At 33.2% G+C, this 13,524-nt stretch overlaps 2 long non-coding RNA genes across 2 annotated transcripts; both read left to right on the top strand.

Moving 5' to 3' along the window:
- Window positions 1–4,297: 4,297 nt before the first annotated feature.
- LOC127858884 (uncharacterized) lies at window positions 4,298–9,158 on the top strand. The gene is made up of 3 exons (XR_008039170.1): window positions 4,298–4,329; window positions 6,425–6,660; window positions 7,335–9,158. It is a non-coding gene; the product is annotated as an uncharacterized LOC127858884 (long non-coding RNA).
- Window positions 9,159–9,776: 618 nt separating this feature from the next.
- Window positions 9,777–13,216, top strand: LOC127858888 (uncharacterized). The gene is made up of 3 exons (XR_008039175.1): window positions 9,777–10,394; window positions 11,584–11,687; window positions 13,152–13,216. It is a non-coding gene; the product is annotated as an uncharacterized LOC127858888 (long non-coding RNA).
- The last annotated feature ends 308 nt before the right edge of the window (window positions 13,217–13,524 follow it).

The raw sequence follows: 13,524 nt of genomic DNA, 5'->3' as shown, positions 1-13,524 counted from the left end.
AATAATATATTTTTAAATGTTGCTTTATGTGCTGACATTTCACCGAATATACCGACAAATCACCTTATAGTGTCTTTTTCTACCAATCCAAATACCCAAATTACCTCTTCCCTCTGTGATATTTACGCTTTCCAAATTTTACTCAGCTATCCGCAACACACCATGACCCCTACCTTTTCAAATTCGAATTATCACGTCTATGATTATGAAATACGACACATTATGGTAAATTAGTGGTATTAATATTATTTCGCCGACTAACTGATTAACTGACCAATCGTTTGGCTGACCAATGTACCAGCGCATTTAAACACATATACTTTCGGCTAGTGCTTCATAATATCAATAACGAATGGTTTCAGGAGACATTGCTTTTTAACACTCAACGTGACGAACATGCAAAAACTAACCAATTCATTAATATTCAATAGTAATTACTTCTAGACAATGAGATCATTCTTGAAAATACTTCATATTAGTCGGTTACTAATATAATTATGTTAAAAACAATAATAAATTATATAGTGTGACATATTATCTCAATTTTATTGTCACAAAACTACCTCTTTTATCCATCCAGGTTCATATAAACTTTCTCAGAAAGTTAAAACCGTAAATCAATACGCAGTACACTACACTTGCAAGACACAATATGGATGCAAATGCATCGGTTTAGGTTCATATTTCGATCAATTTTGAAAGTACGCATCTAAAATGTCAAATATGATTATTCGAGCAATAATTAAATAAAGGGATTGGTCGAGTAAAGTATTTCAATTATTTATACAGAAGCGTGTTTAAATTGATTACATGAAGTTTACATTGTGTGCAAGCGGGTCGTTAATTTTATTATTTTTATCCTTGCTTGTTTTTAAGGCATGCCTTGAATATAAATAAAGAGAACACCAGAAGATATACTGTACATGGCTGAATCGCTCAAAATTGAGATCATAATCTTGCAATATCCGGTGAACGTTTCCAGTTAGTGTATAGGTTCTGTATTGATTTTAGCAATTTTACTGAGGCGTGCGCTGTTAAACCATAATAAAATTATACGGCCAACGATGGGTAAAACATACGCATGATGCTAACTTAATTTTCAAAAGGAGTCATTATTTATGGAAGGGAATATCCGCCGGTCCATTTATGTTGCCAAATGACAATTACATATTGCTAAATGACAATTGCATACTGCTAAATGACAATTGCATTTTGCTTTATTTTATTTGTTACAAAATAACTGCGTCTTCCTTGCGTCTTTATGCTTGTTTCTATCAGTTAGTGAAATATTGTTTGCATACTTCTTTTTAATGTTTACTCGGTGTATGTTAATCATGTATTCTTGCGAGTAAATGACAAATGCATTATTTCTGTAAAAATGTTCATGTGGCTAACTTCTTGTTGCTGAACTATTATCATTTCAATACTTAGTAATGCTAGAAAATGGCATATTGATTGTAAGTTCTACTAAGCGAAATGAATACGCACAAGGCATGTGCTTCGGTAGTTTTCGTAAAAGGTTAATATTTATAACGGTGTCGTATTATATATCTACCAGATGAATTACTCTACAGCGTCGTTTCGAACGTATTTTCAACTTTTCTTATTCAGGTAAAGTTTACTTGTTTATTGTACTGTTTTATTAGGTAAATTGCATACGATTACAAGTAATCCCGTTCGGTAATTACGGGGATTTCGGTATTTCTACACACCGAGTAAGGGTGAATCCCCATTTCAAAAGTTGAGTTGTCATTTGGTTTGTGATTTAGTCCAAATAATTAGACGTAAGCTACCCCGCTTACGTCTAAACGGCTACCGTCGTTTTCCTTTAGCAAATTGAGTTCAACTAAAACTTCAGTTTTTCTCGTTAAATCTTTGCTAATGCATAAAATTATCATTAATTAGACATATATGTGAGCGATTACCTCTTAAATGTGTAAAAATTGTGCTTTTAAACCACTTATGTACATTTTTAAAAATAAACATACACAACACACTTCGTGTGTTTGTCGTTTATAGAATTACATTGAATTATCTTGAACGAAATTATTTTTTGAATAGGTTACACATAACCAATTGTTGTTGTACAACAAACCACATCACTTATTAGCTTTCTGTACTCTTTAATTAAATGGAACCTATATGTGTGTGTTAAAACTACCAGTTGTATCACGGAGTGTATATTGTTAGGAGATGAATCGAGTATTTGACCCTTACTGTAGTAAATTCAATCTTATGCAAAAACTATTCATCCGATTTTATTGGTTTATACGTTATCTTGTTGCTTATTAATTCCTCTTTCAAAAATATACGTTTTAGTATATTCACGTTGTTATTAATGGATTTATAGCGAGATAAACACAAGAAATAAACATTTTATGTTTTACCACCGCGCGTTTTACCGTATTGTGGCTATCGATTTTGTACAATTAGCGTACAGCGAAGCGCCGAGGTTATACATTTTGATGTACCCACTCACGTCTTTTGTTGAATTATAGTTTCATTTCTCGGCCGATTTTGACAAATTATATATCATTAGAAAGCTTACATTACGTAGTAAACAGATATATAAATATATATTAAGTTTTTCTTCTGATTTCGACAGCCCGGCGAGTTATAACTTTAACTTTTTCAAATATCATACCGTTTTGGAGTTTTAGAATCTAGATTTACGGTTGACATGTTCGTACTTAATACCAATTTGTAGCGTTTATATTTGGAGTTCAGTTTTAAAAATTACATCTTGCTTAGGAGAATAGAATTCTGTATACGATAGAAAAAAATTGTTTAAAAACGAAAGTAATTAAGGAATGAAGGCGGAAGAAAGTAGCGCTCGTTCCTAACGCACTGAACTGATGCTACGGTCTCGGCGATTATGCTTTTGTTTAGAAACCGGCCATTGAATTTCCTTTGCCATGATTATTATATTTTTTATGATATATTGTAGTATTTTGTTCACGAAACATATTAATAAAGCTTATTATAAATAAATCTTAATAAATTAACTATTTCAGCTCTTGTTTATAACACAGAAAGGGTGTTAAATTTATGATGAAACAGCGTATATAGCGGACCCTCTCGATTTTATTCGGCTTTGCATGCATACTTGAAATAAAATGGGTGTCAAAAACATTCATCGTTTGCTGTTAATTATCAACGAGGGAATTATGTATAATTATATGAAATGTTATTTACCTTAAATTATCAATTTATTAAAGATTCTTGAAAATCACGGTCGGTGTTACGCGGGTCATTTCGTATTTTGACATTAGGGCATCATGTTCAACTATTCAAAATCAGATTTTGTTTCACTGGGACGATGACGGCTTTGATTTAGACAGGCAGACAGATAGTTTATTCAGACTTATACAACAGTACATCGTCTTCAACTCAAATATATAAATTATTTTTAGACGAATTGTTAGGTGATTACACATATAGCAGTGATGATTCTGAGAATGTTGCCATGTTTCTTATCCGTGTAATCTAGAGTCCGTGGTTTGAGCATTTTTATCGCGGTGTTCAATAAAAGATATCTCAATAAACTTGTTTATTGATAGATCTGTGGTTTTATTGCCCCTGTGTTCAGCACAAACCAATTGTCTCGTTATGATCAGATACTGTGCCGACCAATACTAAATAACACTATGGTGTCATACGCCACAGCAGGGACCTATACTTGTGATCATGGAGTCTAAGTGCAAGACTTAAAAAAGTATGTTGTTTCGCTTGCGGTTGTTAAAGCCAAAACGGGGCTCCCAGCTGGCACAGCTGCTGATATTCAGATCTGAATACTAAAACTTATTGAGACCTTATTCTTAACCGTTGCGCGTTTTACGATATCGGATTTTAGGCGGGAATAAAACTCAGTGAAACTATTCAATTTCTTACACAACATTAAGCATATTAACAGTTATTGAAATTAACAATATCAGCGACATCTCTTTAAAGACTAAACACCTTTTCAAGTATCGAATTTAACATGTCAATAAAATATATTAATACCAAAAAAGGTTTCATTTAATATTGTTTAAATGAAAGTGTCGCTTTAACTATTTTCCGTGTCTTATTAAGCCGCGAATCGTTTGCTAAAAACAGTTAACAAAAAGGGCTACACGTTCTAATTCTTAATGAAATACAAAAATAAGTATAACATAATTAATAACGTCCATAAACACACACAGCAAGATCAACGTTTTAATGGAAAACTAATATGACATTCCACGTAAATTATTATTTTCGTCTAAATCGAATACTATATATCAGGGGTGTCAATTTTCCGGATTATTCCGGAAATCCGGATTTGAGCCGCCCAGGGTTGATTTTGAGGTGAATGTAAATCCAATGAGTTTGTTTAAGGCGGGTGGGGGTAGGGACAAAATTCTTTTAGTGCGGGATCATTTCAGAACGAATATTGTTATAGCATCCTCGGCATTCTGGACATTAGCGCTTGGTACCAATTTTATTTATTGATTTCTGATTGGTAAGCGGCTGGCACTGACATAAGCAGGCACTGGCAAAGTAAAGCACTGCAATATCATATTTTAAAACAATATGTTAATCAAATTATATATTGACTGCGTATTTGCTAGGTTACTGGTTACTGGTTTACATTTTCTGCAGTCAAACGATATGCATATTTTATTTCATTTGCAAATGATGTATCGGGACATGTTTTCGGACAGTCGTTTTCGGATACGGTATGGTTTGTCCATTTTAATTTAATTTTGAAGTTCTTAATATCATTTGTTTAGAATGACAAATACACATGCGTTGTTACGGATGGTTTGGTTTATAATATTTCGCATTGTACTCACCAGAAAATGCACCTAGAAAGACTATAAAAAAAGAACAATAAGCTAGGGCTCGGGGGGTTGGGCCCTCCTACGTCCTCAGACTCTCGGCTTAATTTTCCGGATTTCAAATTTTGGACAATTGACACCCCTGATATATAGAGAAACAATGTATTTATAACCGACCAATGAGGTAACATTATGCAACTTTCAATTTACACAGTGCTATATGGCAACAATATGGAATTTGAACAGTGGTAGTGTTTTAAGGTCTGGACTATCATTACTTGTAAGTTTGTATAAACATTTTTCTAATGCAATTAGTAAAATAATGTTTATATTTTATGTTTAATAATTTATTGCATGATTATTCTGTGCTGTTATATGAATTTGATGCCGTTAAAGCTTCCGACATGAATTCATTTTGGAACGATGCTATTGCAAAATAACGTTAAACGATATGAGGTCGATGTAAATCGACCTCATATTTATAGGAGTAGTTTGTGATTAAGGTCTATTTGAAGTTAATGGACGTAATATTGTTTTCAATTACTTGTCAAACGTCCCATACTGTAGTATCATTGTAACGAAGGTGGGTTACGATGATCAAAACGTCTAACTGTTGGCATGTTTTAATTTAACTATTACTTTCATACTATTTTCATCGCATATCTTCGTAACACTGTCTTTATCTAATCAAATCGTACCTAGGTTGGTAAAATTGTATCTTATTCAAATTATTCATTATAATTGTTTTTTTACTAGTTTATCCCCAATACGGCATGGACATTCATATATAGAGCTAATTAAAAGGAATAGCAACGTGAGAAAATAAGTATGCACAGTTACCTCATTAACGAACATTTTTTTTATGTATTTTTGAATTAAATGGTTTCTCTTTTTCATTTCAAATAATTATATTTCTCATACTGTTTTATACTATTATCAATATATGTTGACCATCTTACACCTATTTCTGTATATTGGGTAAGCGATGACTTTGGATAGGTACCAGTTGACCAAAAAAAGGGTAAAAGTTGACCAAAATGGGTTTGAGTTGACCACAGTACGAGTTGAACAGTTAGTTACCTAACAGGTGTCTTCAAACAGACACATTTAATGAAGATTTTTCTTTTATACGTTTAAATGGCAGATCGATCTTGTTTTTCTTTGCATCTAAAATGTGTAGCTCAGTGACTCAGTTAATATTTACGGTTTGTAACTCAGGGGTCCTGGGTTCGATTCTCACATGCGGTGCTGATTTTTTATCATAGGAGTTTCCTCTGGCGAGACTGCAGAGCCCTAGCCTAGTACTGGTTAAACCCAGGAAGCATAATTAAGTGAATCTTTGCCTTAATGTAAGTTAAATACACGGGCATAAACACCATACAAAAAAAACACATAAAGATGTTAGTACATGTAGGGCAATAGTGAAGATTTCCCATACAGATGGTACTTAGATGATTGAAGCAGATAAGATCATATTTCTGTGAAAAAAGTGTAGAAACTTAGATCAGCAAGTGTAATATCTGACTACGTAATAGTTATTATCTCTCGAATCTATCATTATTCTACATACTGGTGACTTGTTTTTATAAATAAAAAAATAATTCACATGAATACATTTTCAGATATGAGCTAACAGCAAAGAGCAGCTGCTCTTTTAAGGCAAGCAGCAAAATTGTTGAATGTCAAAACAAGTGACAGGAGTACACAATACCAGCACCTGCATCAGTAGCCTCTGTCAGAAGCACTAGTGCTGCAAAGGCAATTTTTGCTCCCGACAGTAAAAGAAGGAGGCATGGACATGCAAATACAAGAACTGTGGCAGTGCCAGCACTAGACTATTATACCCAGGAGTAATAAGGTAGGCATCACTAAAGAGGCCCTGGCTTGTGCTAGATATTTTGGAACTACAGTTTATACCACACTAATTCTTTTTTAATGTAAAGATGTCTATTGTATCATAATATTCATGCATATACATCTTATTTTCCTGTGTAAACTTAAAGAAGCCATTTATTATTGAATACTTCCTAATTATTGTTTACAAGACCTTTCTGTACTTTCAATTTGTTCTGGTAACCTCCTACATAATTAATGATGAGGAAAAAATGCTTTTAGCAGTTAACTCTAAAAAGGTTTATGGTTTGAGTTACATAGTTTAGGATATTTCAAACAATTTCGAATTAAAAAAATTAATTCCCAAGTGTACCCGTCCATTGCTGCAATATAGAAAATCAGATTCCACAACACGGCACTTATAAGTACTGTATACAAATGAACATGTGTATCGAGTTGAGTCAGATTCAAACTGCAAAGGTTATACCGGTAACTCTGATGGTATCAGTTATAGAATTAAAATGTTTTTTGCCCTTAAATCCAAGGCCAATAACTTTAATAAGTTATCAGTTATAGAATTGCATATACTTCATGTTTCTTAATAAGGCCTAAGCTCTTGCATAAGTCAAGCTAAATATTAAATTATTTCAACCTTAACAAGGCAAATGTTTTGCATTCACTTCCCTACTGTAAATGCAGGTCCCTGGTTACAACTAATGACCACCTGTTGAAGGAGCTAGATGAGACCCGGGAGAGACACCAGCACAGAGGGGAATCAGATTAACTGAAGCTACAAGCAGCACAAGAAAAACCTTCAGAGACCAGTCTAGATGTTCTAATAATGATAATAGAGTGTGCTTTGTGTTTTATTGCTAAAAATTTGGCTGCTCTGTATCCAATATCTGAAGTGGTATTTTATTAAGATTTAGAAAAAAATAAGGCTTTATGCATGTGTGTGAAGTGTCGTCCCAGATTAGCTTAAGTTGTCCACACATTGTTATCTGGGACAACACTTTCAGCCTAGACTGGATTTTTGTAATAAATACTTTCTTTAAACAAAAAATCTCATTAAAACCAGAAAGTGTCTTCCCTGATTAGCCTGTGCGGACCGTACAAGTTAATCTGCGACGACACTTTAGGAACATGCATTAAACCCCATTTTCCCAGAGCAAGGGTCAATTGTATTTATTTCCTTTCATTATTCGCAACCCCTTTATTTAAGGATCATACTGATTCTAAATGCCTATTTATTAAGCTCAATATTCAGTCATAACCAAAAAGTGTCATAAGATCTTTGTTAAGACAGGACCCTGAATTCTAGCATTTAATGAGGTTATGTGCTTTTCCGCACTTATTCTATGTCTTTTATAAGTAAAAGGTGAACACTAGCAACAATATAATTTGCTACCAAAAATGTTTACCATAAATTACTTCTTTTACATGAAAGAAGTTGACGTGTGTAAAAAAAGTTTGGCAAACAAACTGACAGGTAACAATCAGTTTATTTATTGTGCATCCAGGCATTTACATATAACCAGACAGTAGTGCAATCTCACATGTATATGTAGGTTTTTAACTTATATTGCACCAGTTTATAGATTGTTTTGAAAACAAATGTATGATCATGGTAAAGTTACGTATGTCTAGTCATAAGCAGTATGTGTGTGATACACTAGCAACAGCACCGGAGGAATCATTTTGTTTTCAGATGATCAGTCTTCGAAATTAGCTTTGAAAAGTTACATGCCAGTCGGGCCAGTTACTTAAGAATTTTTACATGCCCAACATATTTTTTACATGCCCAAACTTTTTAATCAAAATTATAACAAATCACAACATTTTAACACTTACATGCTACACATAGTAAAGCAGAACATTGTTTTCAATAGTAGTGAATACAATTACATCTAATCAGTCACTAGAATTAAGACGGTCGATCGTTACACCAGTGCTCTTGAAAAGAGCGTTCTCTGGTGTCCTCGTACCATTTCTTGGCTTCCTTTTTCTCTAAATCATTGTCAATTTTCTATTTTATAAGTGCTTTATCGGGCTTAGCCCCATCAACATACCTAAGATACTGCATAGCCTCTATGTCGACAATGGCATTTGTTTACATTGACAAAAACGGAAGCGTATTACTTGATTGAAATGATCGATTCAAAAAGCATCTTCTCGATTAATGTCTAGATAAACCGTCGATAAGAACCGAATGTGACCGAACTGCATCGGTCAAAAACAATAACGATGACGTGTGCAAGCAGGTGCATGTTGTTAAACCAATGGAATTTCATTGTTTTACAACTTACGGCAAGGTGTTTGTTAGCAAAATTGAAATAAATATCTGCAAATATCAAGAACCGCTTACGATTTTTTTTATAAACTGTCAATAGGCTTCAATAATTTACATGCCCGGCGGGCCACAAACGTGAATTTTTGTATGTGCCCGGCAGTAATTTTACTCGCCACGGGCGATCGGGCGTGTGCTAATTTCGAAGACTGGATGATGTTTATGTAATGTGTGTTTCATCCCAATAGTTATTTAACCAGTATGTCATGTAATACATATATTTTCTAATAAAATTGTAAAAAAGGTTATTCATTATTTAGATTATTTTGACAAGCTATTTCATGATGGATGGCTTCATCTACAGTCATTACAAGACACACAACAACAACATAATTGAGCCTCGTTCTGGGAAAATGGGTCTTAATGTATGTTTGTCGAGTGTTAGTCAGGGCAAATCAGTGATGAAATTTTCGCTAAATGGAATTTTTGGATAAAAAAGTCTCTGCCGGAAAGTGTTGTCCCTGATAAGCCTGTGCTGACGGTACAGGCTAATCTGAGAAAGCATTTGTAGCACATGCATTGAGTCCAATTTTCCCAGAGCCAGACTCAAATGTTAAAGCAATGCCCGTTAAATTAAGAAATATATTCAATGACAAAATAGTGGTTTGCTATTTATTGAAAATCTCATTAGTGTTCAAACAAAAAAGATTTATTCATTATTTACAACAAGCTGCAATTATCTTTCAAAAACAACAACAACAACACAATTGGCATTTCATGTAAAAGCTATTCACACTAGATGATAAATTAAACTGGTTTTTATGATAAACAATACCATACTAAAGAAGCACAGACAGTTCTCACTATTCCATTCATAGCAATTTATATTGAATTCAACAGCAACTAGAAATGGCGCGGCAGAGGCCGACGCGTATCCCCACGCCACGGGAGCAACCCAGCGTTGGTAATGGGGGGCCATGCATAGTTGAGATTGACCGTATTGTCATGAGAGATATTCAGTATCAATTGGAAGTGAATCGGTGAAGGAATTAAAAAGTAAATGTCTTCGTCTGAACATGGCATATCTTTTTTATTGCATAAATCGATTCCTCTTAGAATGGCCTTTAAGAAAAGGTATGGTTATGGGGGTCTCTATGTGCAAAATGCTGCATTTATTTTCGCTTAAAGTTGTTGCTTTTACATTGAATTATAAAGGGAAACTATTTAGTATATTATGACCTCCAAGAAAAACAATAGGCATTATGTAGACGGGTAAGTGTTTTACCCTATCACCGCTTTTTTACGGTAGATTCCAGAGATAGTCGATGTATCACGGTTGATGGCTTATTTTCCATGGACAGGAAAAGAAATAGTTTTTCTTGTTCTTATTCATAGCGATAAAACCTGTTGGCATTATTTAAAAGACAGTGCTAGTTGCATTGTAAACTAAACATATCTGGTTATTAAATAAAGTATGTACATTTGATCTTTCCTATCAGTTATTTGCAAAATAATCAGATTTACATGACAATAAAACTTGAAAGCAGACATGAAAGCATTAAATGAGGAAGAAAATGCTTCCATGCACAATAAATAAACAAGTACTGATGTCGATTTCTTCCATCGTTTATTAGGGTTATGTACTTTAAACCAACTGTCAATTTAACTTGTATATGTTCAGATGAAAACAAATCGTTGCTTTAAAACAAGCTTATTGTGCATTTGAAAGCAATAATTGAACTTGTATTCAATTTTAAATTGAAATATGTTTATTAACTTTATTTAGTTAATTTTATTTATGCCACTGTATCTGATATAAAACTCTACCCACTCTGAGGTAGCGTTCCCCTCTCATCATTCTGTTTATACAAGAAATGCAGTTATAAGGTTAGAGCTCAATTCTAATTTGATAATCACTTTAAAAAAAATCAAATCATTTGCATAAAACTTCCTGAAATATTAGATTGTTGTTTGATATTAACTTAGTCTTTAAATTAAGTGTTATACTTAATTGACCTAAAATGCTCTGTAGCTGTAGTATTTGCTACTAGTAATTCTTATCTACTGGTTTCATTTTCTGTCCTTTTGGGGGACCTTTTAACTTGCTTTCTTCATGAAATTACATTGTTATATTTATCAATGCTTAAATGTTATGGTGGCTCCCAAAGTGATAACTCATGACAATGCAGGCTTTAGTGGCTTGAGTGTTTGTACACACACTCTACATGCAAGTCACTACACAGTACTCACTCTGCAAGTCAGTACACACTATGCAAGTCACTACACAGTATACTCACTATGCAACAAGCCAGTACACACAATACAAGTCACTACGCAGTACTCACTATGAATCAAGCCAGTACACACTATACAAGTCACTACACAGTACACACTATATGCAAGCCAGTACATACTATGCAAGTCACTACACAGTACTCGCTATGCAGCAAGCCAGTACACACTATACAAGTCACTACACAGTACTCACTATGCAACAAGCCAGTACACACTATACAAGTCACTACACAGTACTCACTATGCAAGCTATTACAGCATAATCAATTAATTGTACATCTATACAGTTTTCAAGCTCTTCATTAAGTTCATGAGTATTAATTTGTATTTTTTATGTGTTTTAATAATGATTGTTTAAATCTTCAGGACATGTTTGCTTTATACACTGATGTTTGAGCTTGGGAAAAGCCACTTGACTCCAATACCCAGCTCAGGCAGTCTGCAATACTCAAAGAAGTGAGGACTTTGAGGTATATAGAGAATACTAGCAACAGCAACTAAACGTTAAACTATCTTTCTTAAATGTAAGTTTTGGAATTTACTCATTGAAATCAATTAACTGTAATAATATTGTGAATGTTATTTTTATATTGATGAAATATTTTATCCTTAACATGAAGTACAAAAAACAAGTACCAAATTTTAATTGTTTTGTCCATAGTCTTAAACTAAAAATCCAGATTGAGAAAGAAATAGCCCTCAGTAATGACACATTACAAATCTTTGAACAAAAATGGAATCGGATTAAATTCTCATAATGTTTGTCCACTTATATACATTTCACTCTAACGTTAGTTTATCTTTCTAAAATATTTTTGTATATATATATTTTTTCAATCTTATAAGATCATTGTGAATATACAACAAAACACACAAGTCCAGTATGCTTTCTTCCGACTTTATACAACTCATCATTTTTCATAACTATTCTTCTGTTGTTCTTTTCTTTTCTCTTTAAAAAATATATATTGGCATATCTTGTATAACATGTCCGAACTTTATTGCTTTGTACAATCACGATGCTGCATGATAATATACATGTACACATTGTATGTATTATATTGAATAAAAAAAAAGAATACTAGGTCGGTGCCAAATAAAGCAAAGTTTATTTTGCGAGGCTTAGAAAAGATTTTCGTGCTGAGCAAAATAAACTTTGCTTTATTCGGCACCGACATAGTATTCGATTTATCCCATCAATTTTCTTAGTCGTAAATTATTTCTTTAAAATAGAATAGGAAAATCGAACTACACGGAAAATCCCAAAGTTATTTTAAGCAAACATTGTTTTATTATTTTAATCGTGCCGAGCCTAATACATTACAAAAAGATCAGTAACTTACTTGTTTTTCTGTTTATCATACCTCTACGTCCCCGATTTTTAAGAAATAATGAAAAAAAAACACACTAAACAACTGCAGCTTTAGCGTGAAAGAACCGGGAAAGAACATGCATTGTGTCGTATGAGGTGTTAATAATGACGTCACGAGTACGCGAACTTAATATTTGTAAATAATGTTTTTTTTTGCTTTTTGAGTTGCATTATTATTAGCGCTATGATTGTAGCAATTTTATAGATAATTTGATAGAAAATGACTGTTCCATAACACTATTTAGTGTCTGTTCATGTCAATCTAGTCAATTAAATTTCATAGTTTTGTGTTTAAATTATTGGAGATTATTTAATGCATGTTATATCAATTAAAACGTGGTATTTCTTACAGTACAAGTAATCCAACTATTTTTCTCGTAAAGTGTAACAACTCTGTTTGTATATGAATATTGAAAAGTCATATAGATCTAAACATTTTATGCGGCACAAACTTAGTGTAATGTTGAGTTATTTCTGTTATTCCCTAGTGTAAGAAACATACAATTGTAGATCTATTTCATTGGCAGTAATTTAAATATTTGTTTTGTTTTATTTGTTGCAGTTTCTTACCGATGCAACTGTACCAACACATGTAAATAAATTTGCAACACGCTGCTAGGTTATCTGTTGTGATTTTCAATCCTGAACAATAATCAATTAACATAAAAAGGCATTTAATTGTTTCTATAACAAACATGTGTTGTGTAAAAAGGTCAGTTGCCCTGGAGATGGAAACCTCTGACCCACACGATATCCTGATCCAGAGCAGCTCTAAAGGGGAGCCCTTATGGTACATGTCATTAATAAAGTGACATCTGCCTTAAAAGCAGATGAAGAATGAATTTTGTTTAAAAGAGCTTCAAAACATGTATTTACTTATGGAAATAGTTAATGTAGTTGACAGAAATTATTGTAGGCAATTTTGCTGTTACTGG

The sequence above is a fragment of the Dreissena polymorpha genome, chromosome 14 (assembly GCF_020536995.1).
Source record: "Dreissena polymorpha isolate Duluth1 chromosome 14, UMN_Dpol_1.0, whole genome shotgun sequence".
Taxonomy (NCBI): domain Eukaryota; kingdom Metazoa; phylum Mollusca; class Bivalvia; order Myida; family Dreissenidae; genus Dreissena; species Dreissena polymorpha.
This window is presented reverse-complemented; position numbering and strand designations above follow the sequence as displayed.